We start from the raw sequence: 20,273 nt of genomic DNA on the forward strand, positions 1-20,273 counted from the left end.
ATTGAATTTAGTCTAAGGGACATTTGGAATCTTTCAGGCTGAAATTAAAGGCCATTAGACAGTAACTCAAATCCAAATGAAGAAATAGAGTCCCAGTAAAAGTAACAAGATCAGCATGGAAATTAAAAACTTAAAAACATTATAAATCCAATTAGACTTGATGTAAATCTACAGAGCACTCTGATACACCCTACAGTTTAGGGTGGCTGTTGTGAGTGGTGGGAAGTGAGGTCTGAGAGATAGCAGGGCCCACATCCAGATGAGGTCTTATAGGCCAAGGTAAAGATTGGATTTTATTCTGAACAGAATGGAATGAAATTATGTAGGATCTTTCTGCCTATTGTATGTAAGTGCATCAGGACAGGGGATGTGGGGTGAGAGGGACACTGGAAGAAAAGATACCAACTGGTTGCAGAGGTCTGGGTGAAAATTGATGGTGGCTTGGACCAAAGTTTTAGCAATAGAGATCAGAAGAAGTGGCAGGATTTGGGACATATTTTCGAGGTATAGCCAACAGGATTTGCTGAGAAATTAGATATAAATTATGTAGGAAGAAAAGAATCATAAAAAACTCCTAGGATTTTGGCCTGAGCAATTGAATGGTTGATGATTATGCCCCTGGTGGAGCTTGTGGGGGAACATATTTGCAGACAGATATATTGATAATTAAATTTTGATTACATATGTTTGATATGGCACTTGAAGGAAAGTGTTTTTGTAATTTGCTTACCTTATTAGTCATATATTCTTTTGTCTCCTGATTAACAGGTTCCCTTGGCAAACCATTAACCAAACTAGTAATACCTATCAATAGTAAGCTAATCCACAAAATAGTGACTGTGCAGTAAGCTGAATCCTACATCAACAAAAGCCAGAAGTTCAAGCTGAAATATGAACCACATCCAATTGTCAGGAGGCCATGTTCAACAAATGCTGTTGAGGTGAATTACTGAATAATATTAAGAGAAAGATCCCATGAATTGCAAATAATCTGATCCTGCCCAAGTAGCTGAATAATTTCTCACACCCTCAATCATATGGAATATGGAATTTATTGCCAGCTGTGTTTGAAACATTCTTGAAGACAGATATCTATTGTTCCTGCACAATTTTCCAGATAAAAATGAAACTGGTTCACATGGTTTCCTTTGAAGGTATTCCTTGACCCTTCCCCACTACACAAGTTGGGTGAAATGCCCTTTTCTTATGTGATCCATAGCACTCTCACCATCACATTTAGTTCACGTACTGTTTACTGTCTGCTCTCCCACTAGATTGGAAATCAGCTGAGAGCAAGAGTCGTGCGTCGTGCCTACTCTCTACCACACCCCAAGGCCATCCAAACAGCATCCAAAGAAGAGGATTTTGGCTCCCAGGTATTAAACATTTCTATCCCATGTGAAAAGCTATCCCTGCAGTGAAAACAGTCTTTCAAATCACTTAGCTGGGGGAAAAAAAGCAAAAACCCTTTTAGCTAACCAAATCAGTCCTTTTATTCTGATTGTATAGATATAAATCAATTTGATTAAACATAACATACCTGGGAGGTTTTCCTATTATGAAACAATTCACTGGTCATATTGATTTCAAAATTCAAGGTATATTTCTCATTGTATTTAATTAATATATTGATTATTCCCTGAAAGATTAATTCATTTTGAAAGGGTTGACGAACTCGGGTTCTGATTTCACAGGCAATAGTGAATACTCCTTTGTGTAGACACTTTGGGAGGTAGCCAGTTGCCCTCTCCTGGTAACAAACTTGAACTCATTGCATTTCATTTAATTCAAACTTCAACCCTATGACTTGGCATTTTGTGATTTGTTTCATTACTGATTTACTAATAGCAAAATATGTCCTTGTTAATGGTTCGTCAAAAACAACCATTATTTTCCTTTAATTATTTGCTTTTAAGAGATGTATTTCCTTAGTAATTTCAATATGAATTGAGCCAAAAATGTATACTTTGAAATGCATTTTCAATTTTATTATAAAATTTAATGATAAAATTATATTTTATATGATACCAACTCAATTTACAAAAAGCTTTCCTGGAAAATAAGCATTCCATGAAATAATTAATACTTATAATACATTGACTGGATTTATAATTGTACCTACTTTTCAATTGTAATATAATATTTATAATAAAATACTAGTAGCTGAAGTTTGTCTCTTCTATTGACTGTGTTGCTTTACATGCAGATGGGTTACTTCTTTTCAGACATCTCCTTTTGGATCATGTTTGTAGACCTTAGAAGTATGCCACGTCATAAAATGAATAACATCAAAACTGAGGACCTCTCCCTCTGTCATTGTTTCATGCTGCATTCTACCCATCCCAATTCTCCACCATATACGCGTTCAGTCAGACACACACACACACACACACACACACACACGCACACAAAACTGGTTTCTTCATCTCTGACAGTCTACAAAATTACATCAGATAATAAGCATGTTGTTAAATGTGTAAGCATATACCTCTACTCTACTCTTGCTCTCTGGATGATTAACTGAATTCAACTGTGACCACAAATATCTAAACTGTGATATTCCTAGCTATCTCACAAAGCAGCCTGGGCTAAGTGGAGTTGGATGACATTAGTGGATAATCATCTCTCAATGCTCTTGTCTAAGAAGAGAATATTTGGAATAGGTGTTAAGCCAGAAAGATTAATCTGGAAACGATTGCAGCAGTTACTTTTCTTTTAAGGGAGCTGGTTAAAAGGGATTCTAGCCAGAATTTTCTCAGACACTTTCAAACACACTAAAGGAGTTAACTTTGTATTCCCCAATGATTTTTCTTGAAGGAGTTCATTTCCCTTAATCCATTTTCTTTATCACACCTCACCTCCCAAACTACTGCCTGTTTTGAATAAGATATTAAAAAGCTAACCAGTAGTGCCTAAGAAGTGCATGAGCTCCCTCTCGTGGGTCTTGGAAGTTACTTCTGAAACTTGAAGCTCCCACAACTGGAAGTCCAGGTGGAAGAACTTGTAATTTAGTCTTTGTCTCCAAGAGAAGGTGTGATTTCTTGGCCCGTCTTCACCAGCTAACAATTCATATTTCAAGCTATGCTTATTTTCACCAGCTACTTCTCTTGACTCTTCAAGTTGACAGAAGCATTATTCGTATGAAAAATAAAAGTCGTATTGAAGATTTATTTATATAGCCTCCACATTAATAATTCAGTTGCGACAATAAATGCCTGACATTGCTTTATTAAATTTACATTTTATAAAGTGTATTTTGTGTAACATTATTTCATTTAAATTACACAATAACTCTTAAAATGTGGTATTATCATTCTCAGTTTCAGGTTTGGATTTAGCAGGAAACAAAAATAAACCTGCATCTTCTGGTACCAAATCCAAAATTATTTCCATCCAATCCTTTCCCTTCCACATTCTCAGTCTTGCAATTCCTCCCCGCAGGGTGAGATTCTTTCTCAAGTTTTAAAGTCTCAGATCACTGTCCTAATGTCTCATTTTTCAAAACTTTTATGCCAGATATAAGATAGTAAAACTTTTTTTAAAGCCTGGCTTAGAAGGCAAATGTTTCTAATTTTTAAAAATACAACAGTTAAAACTAGTATCCCTCTCTAAAGTGAAAATATTTTTAAACAACAATTTAAGATAATTTTGGTAAGTATGGAACTACTTTTGGGAACATGTTTGAAAACAGTCTCTCAAGAATTGGAAACATAAGATTTTCACTCCTATACTCCTTTTCGTTTGATTATGCAGAAGCAACTACCAGATTTTCAGGAAATTGGGTTGAAATCTCATTTATGCAAACAAGGTCATTGACTGAATCTTGATCAAATGATAAATGATACCTGTTACACACCAGGAAATGCACTGCAAGTCTCATTACAGGGAGCTAAGTGATATTTTACTTATCCCCTGGCTCCCCCAGTCCAATTTATATATTCCTACAACCAGAAGCCATTATTGAATCTGAAAACCAACTCTTTCAACTGCTGAATGTGTCCTTGAATAGGTTATTTGACCTCTCTGAGACTTTGTTTCCTTGTTTGTAAAATTAAGGTAAGTGTACAACTTACCTCATAGGGTTATAGTAAGGATTGAATGACCCAATGTATGGAAAGTACTTAACAGTATCCAGTACAAATTAAGAAATCTTTTTTCTTTTTTCTCTTTTTTTTGTTTTTTTGAGATGGAGTCTCGCTCTCGTTGCCCAGGCTGGAGTGCAGTGGTGCGATCTGGGCTCACTGCTACCTCTGTCTCCCGGGTTCAAGCAATTCTCCTGCCTCAGCCTCCTGAGTAGCTGAAATTACAGGAACCTGCCACCACACCTGGCTAATTTTTGTAGTTTTGGTAGAGACGGGTTTTCACCATGTTGGCCAGGCTGGTCTTGAACTCTTGACCTCAAGTGATCCGCCCAGCTGGGCCTCCCAAAGTGCTGGGATTACAGGCATGAGCCACCGTGCCTGGCTTATAATTCTTAATAGTAGTATTAATGTTATTAATCCATGAACTCTACACATGCCTCAGTTTTTGCTGCTTGTGTCCCATTCCTGATATCCAAACATCTTACCTAACTTTTGACCTCTCTTGGTACATATCTATTTGTCCTGGTCTCTTATTCTTTCTTTCTTAGTTGCCTTTTATCATACACTGTGGCGCTTAATAGTGACTTATAGTGCCTCGCTGAGCTTCCCTGCCAAACTGACTTCCATTGCCTTAGTCACTGGCCCTGCCATATCCTCACTGGTACAAAAGAAACTCCTAATCCTGACTCTACATAGACAAACTTACATTGCTGCTTCAACCTTTTTGTCTTATATGAAATCAAGACAAGGATATGGGTACCAACTCTTGAATTACATGTCTCTTTTGATAAAGAGACATGTAATACTCTTTAGAGTAGATATATATAATATATCTAATATCTAATATATAATATTAGAAAAGTAATACTTTTCTAATATTAGCCATCCAATTTACAAGTCAGTTTAACAGAAACCCAGCAAGACAAGATGTCATTTAGTCATTCATTCACTCATTACTTATCTATTTAGACACACTGAAGACGAAAGAGCCTACTGCAACCAGAGTGAAGATTACTCCTCAACCCCAACTACTTTCTTCCTTCTTATCTGCACACCTATGACTCAAAAGAGCATAAATGTGTAGAGGAGTGATACATGTAGAGTATTAGAACACTCATGGGAATATTGAAAATCTCAAAAATATAAGAGAATGCCATGAACTTGCCTGATACAAAAGGAAAGATGAAACCCCAGGGAAAGGGGGGACATAAAGCAGGAACTTTAGAAGTACCAAAATAATTAAAAAAGAGCTGAGATACAGGAAAATGGGTTTAGGTAGTATGAGAAACAAAGAGAAGGCGTTTCTGCATAATAAACATTCATTTAGGGATCACACAGAGATTTTGGCAGTGAGGCCCCACACTCTTTGGTAGTGAATAGAAAGGAATTCACTAGATTAAAACAAACATTGATGACTCATGATATTCCCCATTCCATTCTGGTTTGACTTTATTCACCAGGAATATTGAATAAAGAGCCACTTAGACACGATCTCAAAGACATGTGCACACCCACATTCATTGCAGCATTTCATACAGTAGCCAATTGATGCAACCCAATGTCCATCAACAAATAAATGGATAAAGAAAATGTGGTATATATATACAATGGACTATTATTGGCCTTAAAAAAGAAGGAAATCCTATTACATACTATGACACTCGTGAACCTTGAGGACATTAGGCTAAATGAAATAGGCCAGTCATAGAAGACAAATACTGTATGATTCCATTTATATGAGGTATTTAAAGGAATCCAATTCATACAAACAAAAAGTAGAATGGTAGTTTCCAGGAACTGGAGGGTAGGGGGAAATGGGGAGTTGTTCAATGGATACAGAGTTGCCGTTTTACAAGATAAAAAGTTCCGGAGATCTGTTGCAAAACGATGTGAAAATACTTAACACCACTGAGTTGCACACTTAAAATGGTTAAGATGGTAAATTTTAGGTCACGTGTTTCTTATCACCATTTTTTAGAAAATTGTTTATTGAACTTTTTTCAGCAGTGTGTGTGTGTGTGTGTGTGTGTGTGTGTGTGTGTGTGCATGTTTTCTTTTGGTTGAGATGAGTACATTGCAGTAAACAACCTCCACAACTACCCCCAGCAATAGTAGTCTATCATGACACTTTAATGTGGATGATGTAATGGCTAGGGAATCCACCCATGGAGACAACCCAGCGGGAGGAAATAAAGGACAATCTCCTCTTTCTCCCTCCATAGAGAAGAACACATAGGTACAACTTACAGACCAAAGATAGCAAGCCTGCTGCTATGTTACAAGGATTAAAAGCAAATTCGATGTAAGGTTGCATCCCTCATTCGCTGTTGATTTATAAGTGGTAAAGAGCTTTCCTATCGTACTATATTAATCAGGGTCCAAGCTCCATTTTTTTCAGTATGCCCAAAAAAGTCTTTAGCCACTCATCCTCCAAAGTCTCAGTGCCTCCCCCACACCCTGCCACACACATACATGCTATTCTAAAACATCGCAGGATTCTCTTAAATAAAACCCTATTTCACCATTGTGATTACACTTCTGATCATTTTATAACTTTTGGACATTTAATCCATAGAATGGCTGTATTCACTTTTGTTGATGTTCTTGCTATTTTTTATAATGTTATATATGTACCTATATATATTACGAGACATATCCAACTTGGTCAACTTTTGTGGTTTTCTCTTTAGTAAAGACAGCAGGCATGAATGTAACTCATTATCAGTATATATCACAGGCTGAAATCTTTGAAAATGCGAAAGTTATTTTATAAATTTCTACTAGTTAAATTTTTCTGTCTTTCTAAAGCCTCAACTGTAGATGCTGGTATTTTCTGACTCTCCTTTGAGACAAATTTCATTTTAGGATTAATCGCCTCATAGCAGATGGCAGCTTCATAAATTCTTACAGCCAAGTAGCAGGCACTCTGCTAAGCACTTTACAAACATTATCTTTTTCATTCCTCACAGAAAGCCTATGAGAAAGTCATTATCATTATTAACCCTAATTTATAAATAAGAAGATTGAGATTAGAGAGATTAAATAGGTTACCCATGCTCTGGTTTCTCTTCAGATTGTATAAATCTTTCACCTTTTACTAAATAGATTACCCAAAGTTACTTAATAAGTAGAAGAGCAAAGATTGTAACTCATTCACCATAAACTTTCTGCTTAGTCCAGACTTTTGCAGAAAACTTGGGTTTAATTCATTAATCATTTCACCAAACAAGACTATAACCTTCTCAGTAGCTATCAAAATGTCTTGGTACATTCATCATTTGTTCAGTCATTGCCTTATTCATTCAATAATCATTGTTCTAGGTACTAGGTACAGCTATGAACACACATCCTACTCTCATGGAACTCATGGTCTAGTCCGTATTGAAGGGGCTCTAGTATCTGCACTAATAAGAAGAATTCTCATAGAGGGACAGGGCTGTTTGTCTTCCATGCTAGGATCAGAGAGCTAGTGCAAGACAGAAGGTTTTCGGTTGTGTGCTAGAGTAAAAAGCAATCACTCCTTGTGAAGAATAGTGTTTCCTCTTTTCCATTTGTATCAAAGTTTACAGACACAGCTTACCTAAGTTACATGAATTTTTACAAATATGCCCTATGATATAGATTTAGTTGTGTATGGGGTGACTTTTTTAAAAGAAGCATATATTCTGACTCTTCACATATCTTCTTTAGCTGTTATTAAAATCTTAAAGATCAATATACTAGGAGTATAGTTGTTACTTTTCTCCCCTAAACTCCTTGCTTTTCACTTGCCCATTTATGAGTTCAAAGACGTTCCTTATCCAACAAATGGGCTTTCACAAAACATGCAATGATAAGAGACAAAGCCAATATCTTGACAAATGGAGATTTATTTTTCTCAGCACAACATATTAAAAAAAAGGGGGTTAGAGCCTCCAAGTGAAAAACCCTGAAGGGGAACCACTCATAAGTTCACAAGTCTTAAAACTTCAGAATTGCCAACTTGTCAACTTTCATGCCCCATTAAATGTATAGACTCAAAAATCCTGGATTTACCCTTGTTTTATTTAATAAGGGTTGATTAGCTTTGCAATTAGGCCATATAGTTCTCAGGCTTTGCTCTGAAAGAATACCCATCTACTTACTGCCACTTAAAAAGTCTTACTTTCTTTATAATAGCCTTTTTGGTTAGTTTCAATTGGGAAGAACAGACAGTATCTCACAGCACCATTTAACACAAACTCAGTCTACAAGTACACTAAGAAACAAGCAATCGTCTGAGCTTGTAGTTAATGAATCAAAGTTTAAGACAACAAATTGGCTTGCTGAGGCAAAATAGTTAATTAACTTTTAGTCAGAAATATTCATCTTGCTTTCCTGGCATAAACAAGTCTCATAAACTCTGTTTACTTACTCAAGTGTTTTTCTCCTCTTCTACATCCCTAGGCATCATTCAGAGCTCTTAATATATCATGTCAGACTATCTTCATAATTTTCATCCAATTTTTTAAGTTTTCAGCCTCTAAGACAAAAAAAATACATCCCCTCATTAATCTGGGTTCTGTAAACAGTGGAGTACGCATTAAAAACAACAAAGAAAACAAAACCTCCAACATTAAATTCTGTAGGCTCCATGACTTTGGAGGCTAATCGAATCAGACTTCGTGTTTCTTAAAGTAAACACATTAATTTCAGATGTTCAGTTAACTCGGTTTATTTAGCCTGTCAGGTAAGACTGTAGACTAATGTAGCAGTGGCTGGCGTGTCCAATTAGCAAAGAGGTTTAATGGCAACTACTCCAGACCCTCTTGCCTCTGGTACTTTACAGATGTACCATTTCCTTGAAACAAAATTTTAAATATTAGCTAATAAGAGAACTATGTCAATGGCTTTGATGAATGTATACCTGAACAGCGATTACATTATACACTCCTTAACCAATCTTCCAAATTGGACTTTTGTTAATTTTTTCCCCAATTTTCATGTTTCTTCTGGAGAGAACACTCATGCTTTCACTGGCAACAACATCCATTTGTTATCCTCTGTCATTGCCTGTGTTTTCCAAAGGAAGACTGTCTGCCACAATGAATGCTTACATTTAACAGCTACTAACAATAAATGCTGCTTAAATTTTTTTCTTTGCTGTGTTGCCACAAAGTTTACATTTTTTTCCTAGCTCTGTGCCAGTTTTCTTAAACCTCAAGTCAACATCATTTTATGAGCTGTTTTTTCCGAAAGCAAATTATAGGTTCATAAATTAAGTAAGTGTTGGACCAGAAATGGTGCTTATTTTTGAAATGACTCATTTGCGTGTCTGTATGAAAAGTCAGGTAAATGCCTTCCTACATACATTTAGAGACAAACATAGTGTGCTAGAGAAAGCAACCCTCAACTAAAAAATAAATTATGCTCCCACAAAGTTTATTTGTATGTTGTCATATTTTCCCATAAGTTAAACATATTTTAACTTATGTAAGTATTTAACTTATGTGAGTTAAACATACTTTCCCATAAAACCAATCCAAAATAAGGTTGATATTGTTTAAGTCAACAAACATTTATCTGACTCCTATGATGCACCAGGTGAAGTTCTAAGAGCCAGGAGTACTAAGATGAATAAGACAGGGTGCAGTCCTCAAGATTTACAAGGTAATAGGGCAGAATTTATTTTTATGGGAAATGTATTCAAAGCTTTTCCTTGGGAACCTAAGCATGTATTTTTTTCACTCTACTGATGGATACTCATATACCTCTAGCTACCACCTTCCTAACACCTAACACCTGGAGCAGACTCTCCAATGTGGAATGATAAGTGCATATTAAGTGAAACAAAAAAGGTACTCACCCAAGATGGGAAAGGTCAAGGGGAGTATGAATGGATAGAAAGCCTTTCTGAAGAAGATGATGGATCAGTAGAATCATGAGGGATGGGTGAAATTCATTACACCACTGAGTCTCAAAAACTGTGAACTTCAGACTATCAGCATCAACCTGACTTAAGAACTTGTTAGAAATATAAACTAGGAGGTGGAACAAGATGGAATAGAAAGCTACACCAATGGTTCCCCCAAACAAGGATATCGATTTAACTACTATCTACACAGAAAAAGCATCTTCATAAGGACCAAAAACCAGGTGAGCACTCACAGTACTTAATTTTAACTTCACATCTCAGAAAGAAGCACTGAAGAGATAGAAAAAACAGTCCTGAATTGTGGATGCCATCCGTCTCCCACCACAGACAGAAACAGCATGGTTCAGAGAGCATCTCTGGGCACTGGAGGAGGGAGAACTCAGAAACTGTGAGGCACTGAACTCAGTTCTCTCCTGTTAGAACAGAAAGGAAAAGCAAATCAAACTTGGCAGATGCCCACACACAGATGGTGCCTTTAATCCATCCCTTGCCAGAGGGGAATTGCTGATCCCAGCAGCCCAAACTTGAGTGCCCACAAACCTCCCCACCAAGGGGCAAAAAGCCTTTGGTCTCTAAGTAAACTTAAAAGGTAGTCTAGGCCATAAGGACTGCAACTTTTAGGTGGATCCTAGGGCTGAACCAGGCTCAGAGACAATGAACTGAGGGGACCATGTGACATACTGAGACACCAGCTGGGACAGCCAAGAGAGTTCTGGCATCACCCCTTCCCATTCCCAGACTGAACAGCCTATGGGTCCAAAAGAGACCCCTTTCTTCTGCTTGAGGAGAGGAGAGGAAACAAAGGGGAGAACTTTGCCTTCCATCTGGGATGCCAGCTCAGACACAGCAGGATAGGACATGGTCAGAGTCATGGGGTCTCTATTCCAGACCCAAGCTCTCAGACAACATTTCTGCACACACCTTGGGCCAGGAGGGAACTGGCTGTATTGAAGGAAATGACCCAGTTCTGGAAGTATTAATCACCTGCTAACTAAAGAGCCCTTGGGACCTGAATAACAAGCAGCAATACCCAGGTATGACATCAAAGGCCTTAGTGAGCCTCTGAGACTTGCTGGTTTCAGATGAGACTCAGCACATTACCAGCTGTGGTGGCTAAAGGGAAAAATTCCTTTCCTTCTGCTTGAGAAAACCAGAGGGAAAAGTAAAGGGGACTCTGTCTTGCACCTTAGGTACTAACATGACCACAAGGGAGGTAGAGCACCAAGTGGACTCTTAGGGTACCCAGTTCCAGGACTTCATTTTTTTATGGTATTTCTGGACCTGCCCTGGGCCAAAGAAAAGCCCACTGCCATGAAGGGTAAGTACTAGGCCAGACAGCTTTCACCACAAGCTGACTTAAGAGACCTTGGGCATTAAGGGAACACTGGTGGTAGTCTATCATTATCCCGCATGGCCAGGGGTGTTGGTGGCTACGAGGTGAGGCCTTTCTGCCTTTGGAAAGGCAAGGGAAGAGTGGGAAGAACTGCGTCTTATAGTTTGAGTACCAACTCAGCTGCAGTAAAAGGAATGCTAGGTAGACTTCTAAGGTTTATGACTCTCGTCCCTGACTCCCAGATGACACTGCAGTACCCACCTGGGGCCTGGGGGAACTCACTGACCTGAAGAGAAGGACACAGGCCTGGCTGGCTTAGCAACTGCCTGATTATAGAGCCCCAGGGCCTTGAGTGAACATAGGCAGTAGCCAGGGAGTGGTTACAGCAGGCCTTGGGCGAGACCCAGTGCTGTGCTGGCTTCAGGTCTGACCCACTGCATTCATAATGGTGGTGGTTACAGGAGCACCTGTATCACTCCACCTCTGCTCCAGGTGTCTCAAAACAGACAGAGAGAGTCTCAGTACGTTTAGGGGAAAGTAAGGCAAGAGAACAAGAATCTCTGCCTGGTAATCCAGAGAATTCTCCTGGATGTTGTCCAAGACCATCGAGGTGATACCTCTATGAGTCTGCAAGAACTACAGTGTTACTGGGCTTGAGGTGTCCCCTAAAGCTTATACAGCCTTAGATCACAACACCCAAGTCCTTTCAAATATCTGGAAAGCCTTCCCAAGAAGGATGGCTACATATAAGCTCAGACAGTGAAGACTACAATAAGTACCTAATTTTTCAATGCCCAGACACCCAAGAACATCGACTAGCATCAACACCATCCAGCAAAACATGACCTCACCAAATGAACTAAATAAGGCACCAGAGATCAATCGTAGAGAAACAGAGGTAAGTGACCTTTCAGAAGGAGAATTCAAAACAGCTGTATTGAGGAAACTCAAAGAAATTCAAGATAACACAGAGAAAAAAATCAGAATTCTATCAGATAAAGTTAACAAAGAGATTGAAATAATTAAAAGGAATCAAGAAGAAATTCTGGAGCTGAAAAATGCAATTGGCACACTGAAGAATGCATAGTGTCCTTTAATAGCAAAATGGATCAAGAAGAAGAAAGAATTAGTGAGCTTGAAGATAGACTATTTGTAAATATACAGTCAGAGGAGAAGGAATAAAAAAGAAGAAGGAATAAAAAACAATGAAGCAAGTCTACAGGATCTAAAGAATAGCCTCAAAAGGGCAAATCTAAGAGTTATTGACCTTAAAGAGGAGGTAGAGAAAGGAATTGGAGTAGAAAGTTTATTCGAAGGAATAAAAATACAGGACTTCCCAAATCTAGAGAAAGATATCCATATGGAAGTACAAGAAGGTTATAGAACACCAAGCAGATTTAACCCAAATAAGATGACCTCAGGGTATTTAATAATCAAAATCCCAAAAGTTAAGAATAAAGAAATGATCCTAAAAGCAGCAAGAGAAAAGAAACAAATAGCATAAAATGAGCCCCAATGTGTCTAGCAGCAGACTTTTCAGAGAAAATGTTACGGGGCAGGAGAGAGTGGCATGACATATTTAAAGTGCTGAAGGAAAAAAAAAAGACTTTTAACCCTTTTAACCTAGAATCCAGTGAAAATACCTTTCAAACACAAAGGAGAAATAAAGACTTTCCCAAACAAAAGTTAGGGGAATTCATCAATACCAGACCCATTCTATAAGAAATATTAAAGGAAATACTTAAATCAGAAAGAAAAGGACATTAATGAGGAATAAATTATTATCTGAAGGTACAAAACCCACTGGTAATAGTAAGTACACAGAAAGACACAGAATATTATTATTGTAACTGTGGTGTGTAAACTGCTCTTATCCTAAGTAGAAAGACTAAACAATAAACCAATTAAAAAATAATAACTGCAACTTTTCAAGACATAGTACAATAAGATTTAAATAGAAACAAGAAAAATTAAAACGTGGAAGGATGAAATTAAGGTGTAGGGTTTTATTAGTTTTCTTTTTGCTTGTTTGTTTATACAAATAATAAGTTGTTAACAGTTTAAAATGGATTATAAGACAGTATTTGCAAACCTCATAGTAACCTCAAACCAAAAAAACAACAGAGACACACAAAAAAGCAATAAACTATATTGTATTTAAAGAGAAAATTACTTTCACTAAAGGGAAGACAGGGAGGAAAGAAAAAAAGGAAGAGAAGACCACAAAATAACCAGAAAACGAGTAACAAAATGGCAGGAGTAAGTCCTAGTTATCAATAATAACATTAAATTTAATGGACTAAACTTTCCAATAAAAACACATAGACTGATGGAATGAATGAAAAAACAAGACCCATTGTTCTGTTGCCTACAAGAAACACACTTCACCTATAAAGGCACACATAAACTTAAAATAAAGAGCTGGAAAAAGATAATCCATGCCAATGAAAACATAAAAAAGTGTAGGAATTGCTATACTTACATCACACAAAATTGATTTCAAGACAAAAACTATAAGAAGAGGCAAAGAAGGTCACTATGTAATGATAAAGGGGTCAATTCAGCAAGAGAATGTAACAACTTTAAATATAAACGCACCCAACACTGGAACATTCAGTTACATAAACCCAATACTATTAGAGCTAATGAGAGAGATAGGCCTCAATACAATAATAGCCGGAGACATCAACATCTCATTTTCAACATTGGAGAGATCTTCCAGACAGAAAATCAATGAACATCACACTTAATCTGCACTGTAGACCAAATGAATCTAATAGATATTTACAGAACATTTCATCCAATAGCTGCAGAATACACATCTTTTTTTATTTTTTTTTTTGAGACTGAGTCTCACTCTGTCGCCCAGGCTGGAGTGCAGTGGCATGATCTCGGCTTACTGCAAGCTCTGCCTCCCGGATTCACAACATTCTCCTGCCTCCGCCTCCTGAGTAGCTGGGACTACAGGCACTCACCACCACGTCCAGCTAATTTTTTCTATTTTTAGTAGAGTCTGGGTTTTGCCGTGTTAGCCAGGATGGTCTCAATCTCCTGACCTTGTGATCTGCCCGCCTCAGCCTCCCAAAGTGCTGGGATTACAGGAGTGAGCCACTGCACCCAGCCATAATACACATCTTTTTCCTCAGCATGTGGATCATTCTCAAGGACAGACCATATGTTAGGTAACAAAACAAGCCTTAAAACATTCAAAAAATTTAAATAATATCAACATCTTCTCTGACCACAATGGAATAAAACTAAAATTAATAACAAGAGGAATTTTGGAAACTATACAAATAGATGGAAATTAAACAATATGCTCCTGAACAACCAGTGGGTCAGTAAAGAAATTAGGAAGGCAATTACAAAATTTATTGAAACAAATAATAATGGAAACACAACATATCAAAACCGATGGGATACAGCAAAAGTAGTACCAAGAGGGAAGTTTATAGCTATAAGTGCCTACATCAAGAAAAAGAGGAAAAACTTCAAATGATCTAACAACACATTGTAGAGAACTAGAAAAGCAAGAGCAAATAAATTCGAAATGAAGAAAACAATATGAAAGATCAATGAAATGAAACAAGTTGTTTTTTAAAAACTTAAGCAAAATTGACCAACCCTTAGCCAGACTAAGAAAAAAAGACGATTCAAATAAATAAAATCAGAAATGAAAAGGAGACATTACAACTTATATTGCAGAAACTCAAAGTTTCATTAGTAGCTACTACGAACAAATACATGCCAATAAATCGGAAAATTTAGAAGAAATGGACAAATTCTTAGATGCAAACAACCTACAAAGACTGAACCAGGAAGAAATCCAAAATCTGAATAGACCAATAACAAGTAACAAGATTGAAGACATCAGAAAAAGTCTTCTAGTAAAGAAAATCCCAGGACCTGAAGGCTTCACTGCCGAATTCTACCAAACATTTAAAGATGATACCAATCCTACTTGAACTATTCTGAAAAATAGAGAAGGAAGGAGTACTTCCAAACTCAATCTACGAGGCCAGTATTACTCTGAAACCAAAACCAGACAAAGACACATTAAATAAATACAGGCCAATGTTTCTGGTGAATATTGACGCAAAAATTCTCAACAAAATCCTGGCAAACAAAATTTAACAATACATTACAAAGGTCATTTATTATGGCCAAGTGGGATTTATCCCTGGGATCCAAGGACGGTTCAACAAATGCAAATCAATCAACATGATACATCACACCAACAGAATGAAGAATATAATTATATGATCATTTCAATTGATAGATAACTAGAATTTGATAAAATTCAACATTTCTTCATGATAAAAATCCTCAAAAAACTGGGGATAGAAGAAACATACCTCAACTTAATAAAAGCCATATATGACAGACCCACAGCTAGTATCATACTGAATGGGGAAAATATAAAAGCCTTTCCTCTAAAATCTGGAACACAACAAGGATGTCCACTTTTAATACTGTTATTCAACATAGCACTGAAAGTCCTAGCAAGAACAATCAGACAAGAGAAAGATATAAAGGGGATCCAAATTGGAAAGGAAAAAGTCAAATTATTCTTGTCGGCTGATGATATGATCTCATACTTGGAACAATCTAAAGACTCCACAAGAAAACTATTAGAACTGAGAAACAAATTCGGTAAAGTTGCAGGGTATAAAATTAACACACAAAAATTAGTAGCATTTCTACATGTCAACAGTGAACAATCTGAAAAAAAGAATTAAAAAGTAATCCCATTTACAATAGCCACACATAAAATTAAATACCTAGTAATTAACTAAAGAAGTCAAAGATACATATAATAAAAACTACAAAACACTGATTAAACAAATTGAAGAGGACACCAAAAATGGAAAAATATTGCATGTTCATGGATTGAAAGAATCAATATTGTTAAAAATGTCCATAGTACCCAAAGCAACGTACAGATTCAATGCAATTCCTATCAAAATACCAGGCATTCTTCATAGAAATAGAAAGAAAAAATCCTAAAATTTATATGGAGCCACAAAAGATGCAGAATAGCCATGCTGTCATGAGCAAAAAGAACAAAACTGGAGGAATCACACTACCTAACTTCAAATCATACTACAGAAATATAGTAACTAAAACAGCATAGTACTGGCATAAAAACAGACATATATACCAATGGAGCAGAATAAAGGACCCAGAAATAAATTCACACACCTACAGTTAACTCATTTTCAACAAAGGTGCCAATAACTTACACTGGGGAAAAGAAAATCTCTTCAATATATGGTACTGGGAAACTGGATATCCGTATGCAAAAGAATAAAACAAGGCCCCTATCTTTTACCATATACAAAAATCAAATCAAAATGGATTAAAGACTTAAATCTAAGACATTAAACTATGAAAGTAATACAAGAAAACATTAAGGAAAATCTTCAGAACACTGGTCTGGGCAAAGATTTCTTTAGCAATACCCCACATGCTCAAGCAACCAGAACACACATGGACAAATGGGATCACATCAAGTTAAAAAGCTTCTGCATAGCAAAGAATACAATCAAGAAAATGAAGAGACAACCAACAGAATGGGAAAAAAATATCTGCAAACTACCCCTCTGACAAGGGATTAATAACCAGAATATATAAGGATCTAAAACAACTATATAGGAAAAAAGTCTAAGAATCTGATTAAGGAATGAGCAAAGATTTGAATATATATTTCTCAAAAGAGGACATACAAATGGCAATCAGATATATGAAAAAGTGCTCAATATCATTGATCAACAGAGAAATGCAAATCAAAACTACAATGTTATATCTCACCCCAGTTAAAATGGTTCATATCCAAAAGATAGGCAATAACAAGTGTTGGTGAGGATGTGGGCACAAGGAAACCCTCGTACACTGATGGCAGGAATGTAAATTAGTTCAACCATGCTGGGAAACTGTTTGGAAGTTGCCCCAAAAAACTAAAAACTGAGCTACCATATGATCCAGGAATCTCACTACTGCGTATACACCCAAAAGAAAGGAAATCATTATATCAAAGAGATATCTGCACTCCTATGTTTGTTGTGGCACTGTAAAAATAACTAAGATTTGGAAGCAACCTAAGAGTCCATCAACAGATGAATGCATAAAGCAAATGTGGTACATATGCACAATGGAGCCCTATTTAGCCACGAAAAAAGAATGAGATCCAGTCATCTGCAACAACATTGAAGGAACTGAAGATAATTATGTTAAGCAAAATAAGCCAAGCACAGAAAGACAAACATTGCATGTTCTCACTTATTGTGGGATACAAAAATCAAAGCAATTGAACTCATGGACATAGAGCGTAGAAGGATAGTTACTAGAGGCTGGAAAGGTAATGGGGATGGGGTAGGAGATGGAGATAGTTAATTGGTACAACAAAAGTGGAAATAATGAATAAGACATCCTGTTTGATAACACAATAGGGTGGCTATAGTCTATAATAACTTAATTGTATATTTTAAAATAACTTAGAGTATAATTGCATTGTTTGTAACTCAAAAAATAAATGCTTGAGGGGATGGACATCCCATTCTTCACTATGTGATTATTTCACATTGCCGTGCCTGTATCAAAACATTTTATGTATCCCATAAATATATACACCTACAATATACCTACAAAAGTGTTTTAAAATAATGTTTAAAAACTAATGAAAAATTTTAAGAAATAAAAATTACACCAAAAGAAAGACAGAAGTATAAATTATTAGGCCCAGTCTTAGAGCTACTGAATCAGAAGCTCTGAGGGCAAGAGTAAGCAATCTGAGTTTTAACAAATGCTCAAGGCAATTCTGATGCACACTAAAGTTTGAAAAGCACAGTATAGGTCAGTTTTTAAGCAATAAAGAATGAGGAAGGACTGATGAATTTTCAGGGAGTGAATTCTGTAATCAAGCACTTAGGATAGTTGTAATAGATCTTCCAGTCACTCTGAGTATTGGTTAACAGTTCAGAGCTGCACTCTGCTCCTGAGACTCATTCTCAGCTGATGAGAGGCGGCTTATCTAGGAATGGCAGGGTGTGCCCTTTTCAAAAATAATCCTCAACCAATGACTGAATGATATGGAGAAATAAAAGGCTAGTCCAATTACCTTAAGATAGAAAAACTCTGTGGTATTCTTCATGTTCCAGAGCTCCTCACAGGGTCAGGTGAACCCACATGTTTGCCTGATGTCTTTCTCTGTTCTATCCTGCTTCCCTCAATCCTTACCAGGTTTCTCCTAAGAGTACTCCCTCAATAAATTACTAGCACAGGCTGTATTTAGGAAACCTCAACCAAAGACAGTGGTACATAGTAAGAGAATGCATGTGGAAATACAGGAGGCTTGCACTGATGAAGCAAAAAGTGTAAGTAAGGGAGTGGTGAGGGAGGAGGCTAGAAGGATGAGAGGAGCCAATCTATGAGGTACTTTGGGAAACAACACATAAAATCATCAAGATATACACACACATAGACACAGATTGAACTTCAATACATATAAAGTATTCACACAGGTGGGGAGAAGGGAAATTTTTCAGACTGCTATTTGCATTGCCAGGAAAATATCTTTTCTATTTACAGTAAACAATAATTTACATTCCATTTCTCGCCATACACCAGAAATAAGGAGACTCCAAACCCAAGCCACAAGTCAGGGGCTATGTAATCATTTGCAAGGACAGATAGATATTCTTGGAGTTTTGGAAGGGAAAGCAAGACTGGCAAGGTGAAAAACTGGAATAACCCTCCAAGTGATGGAGAATCATGAGGAAATAGACACTGGAAAGAGGAGAAATCATAGAGGCCAAAGGAAGGAGATTCTGAAAGGGTCAACCATGGGCTTCCCTTCTTCCTTCTCTATCTTCATCCTCTTCTTTCTGTGGCTCTGGGGGCTCCTGCTAATGCAGATTACTAAGGCCTTATTACAACATTTGATGGTCAATACAATTTTTTCTCTAAGAGCTTCTGCTTGCCTTTCCACTTGTGATAATTAATTTTATGTGTCAATTTGAATGGGTTAAAGGGATGCCCAGACAACTGGTAAAACATTATTTCCAGGTGTATTTCTAAAAGAGATTAGCATTTGAATCAATAGACTGAGTGAAGAAGATCCTCTCTCCAATGTGGGTGAGCATTATCCAGTCCACTGGGGATCCAGAGAGAACAAAAAGATGAAGGAACAGCAAATTTTTTCTCCTTGAGTTGGGACAACTATCTTCTCCTGCTGTCTGATAAAGGAGTGCCTTGTTCTTGGAATTTTGGGCTCACACTGAATTACTCCACAAGCTTTCCTGGTTCTCCACCTTGCAGATGGCATATTAAAGGATTTCTCAGCCTTCATCATCATGTGGGCCAATTCCCATAATATACCTTCACATATGTATGTATGTATGTATGTATGTATATGCATATGTATGTATATGCATATGTATGTATATGCATATGTATGTATATGCATATGTATGTATATGCATATGTATGTATGTGTATGTGTGTGTGTGTATATATATATATATATATATATATATATATATATATATATATGTCTGTTTCTCTGGATAACCCCGACTAACACACTGCTCCATTGTTGGGTTATCCAGAGAAACAGATTGCTTTTCTCTTGATAAAAGCAATGATTGCTTCTAACCAGGATCTCTTTCCAATTTGTCGGGATGCAGTGTGGGAATCCAGTCAATCAAGCTTATCCCCTTCTCCTGATGCTCAAGTAAGCCCATATAACTTTGAAAATGTTTTGGATATTTTTTCCTGTTAGCACAATATAAAAATAGACCAGGGAAATGTACTCAATTTGAATGTGTCTCCACCACTAGCTCCAGCTAGTGTGGAGGGAAAGAGAGGGTCTGTTTCCCACTACACTAGAACCTGAAAATATAAACAACTGAAGATTTTACAGCTGTCATGCTGCCACATATGGATAAGATGGGTTTCCAGAGACTAT

The sequence above is a fragment of the Symphalangus syndactylus genome, chromosome 9 (genome assembly GCF_028878055.3).
Source record: "Symphalangus syndactylus isolate Jambi chromosome 9, NHGRI_mSymSyn1-v2.1_pri, whole genome shotgun sequence".
In the NCBI taxonomy this organism is placed as follows: domain Eukaryota; kingdom Metazoa; phylum Chordata; class Mammalia; order Primates; family Hylobatidae; genus Symphalangus; species Symphalangus syndactylus.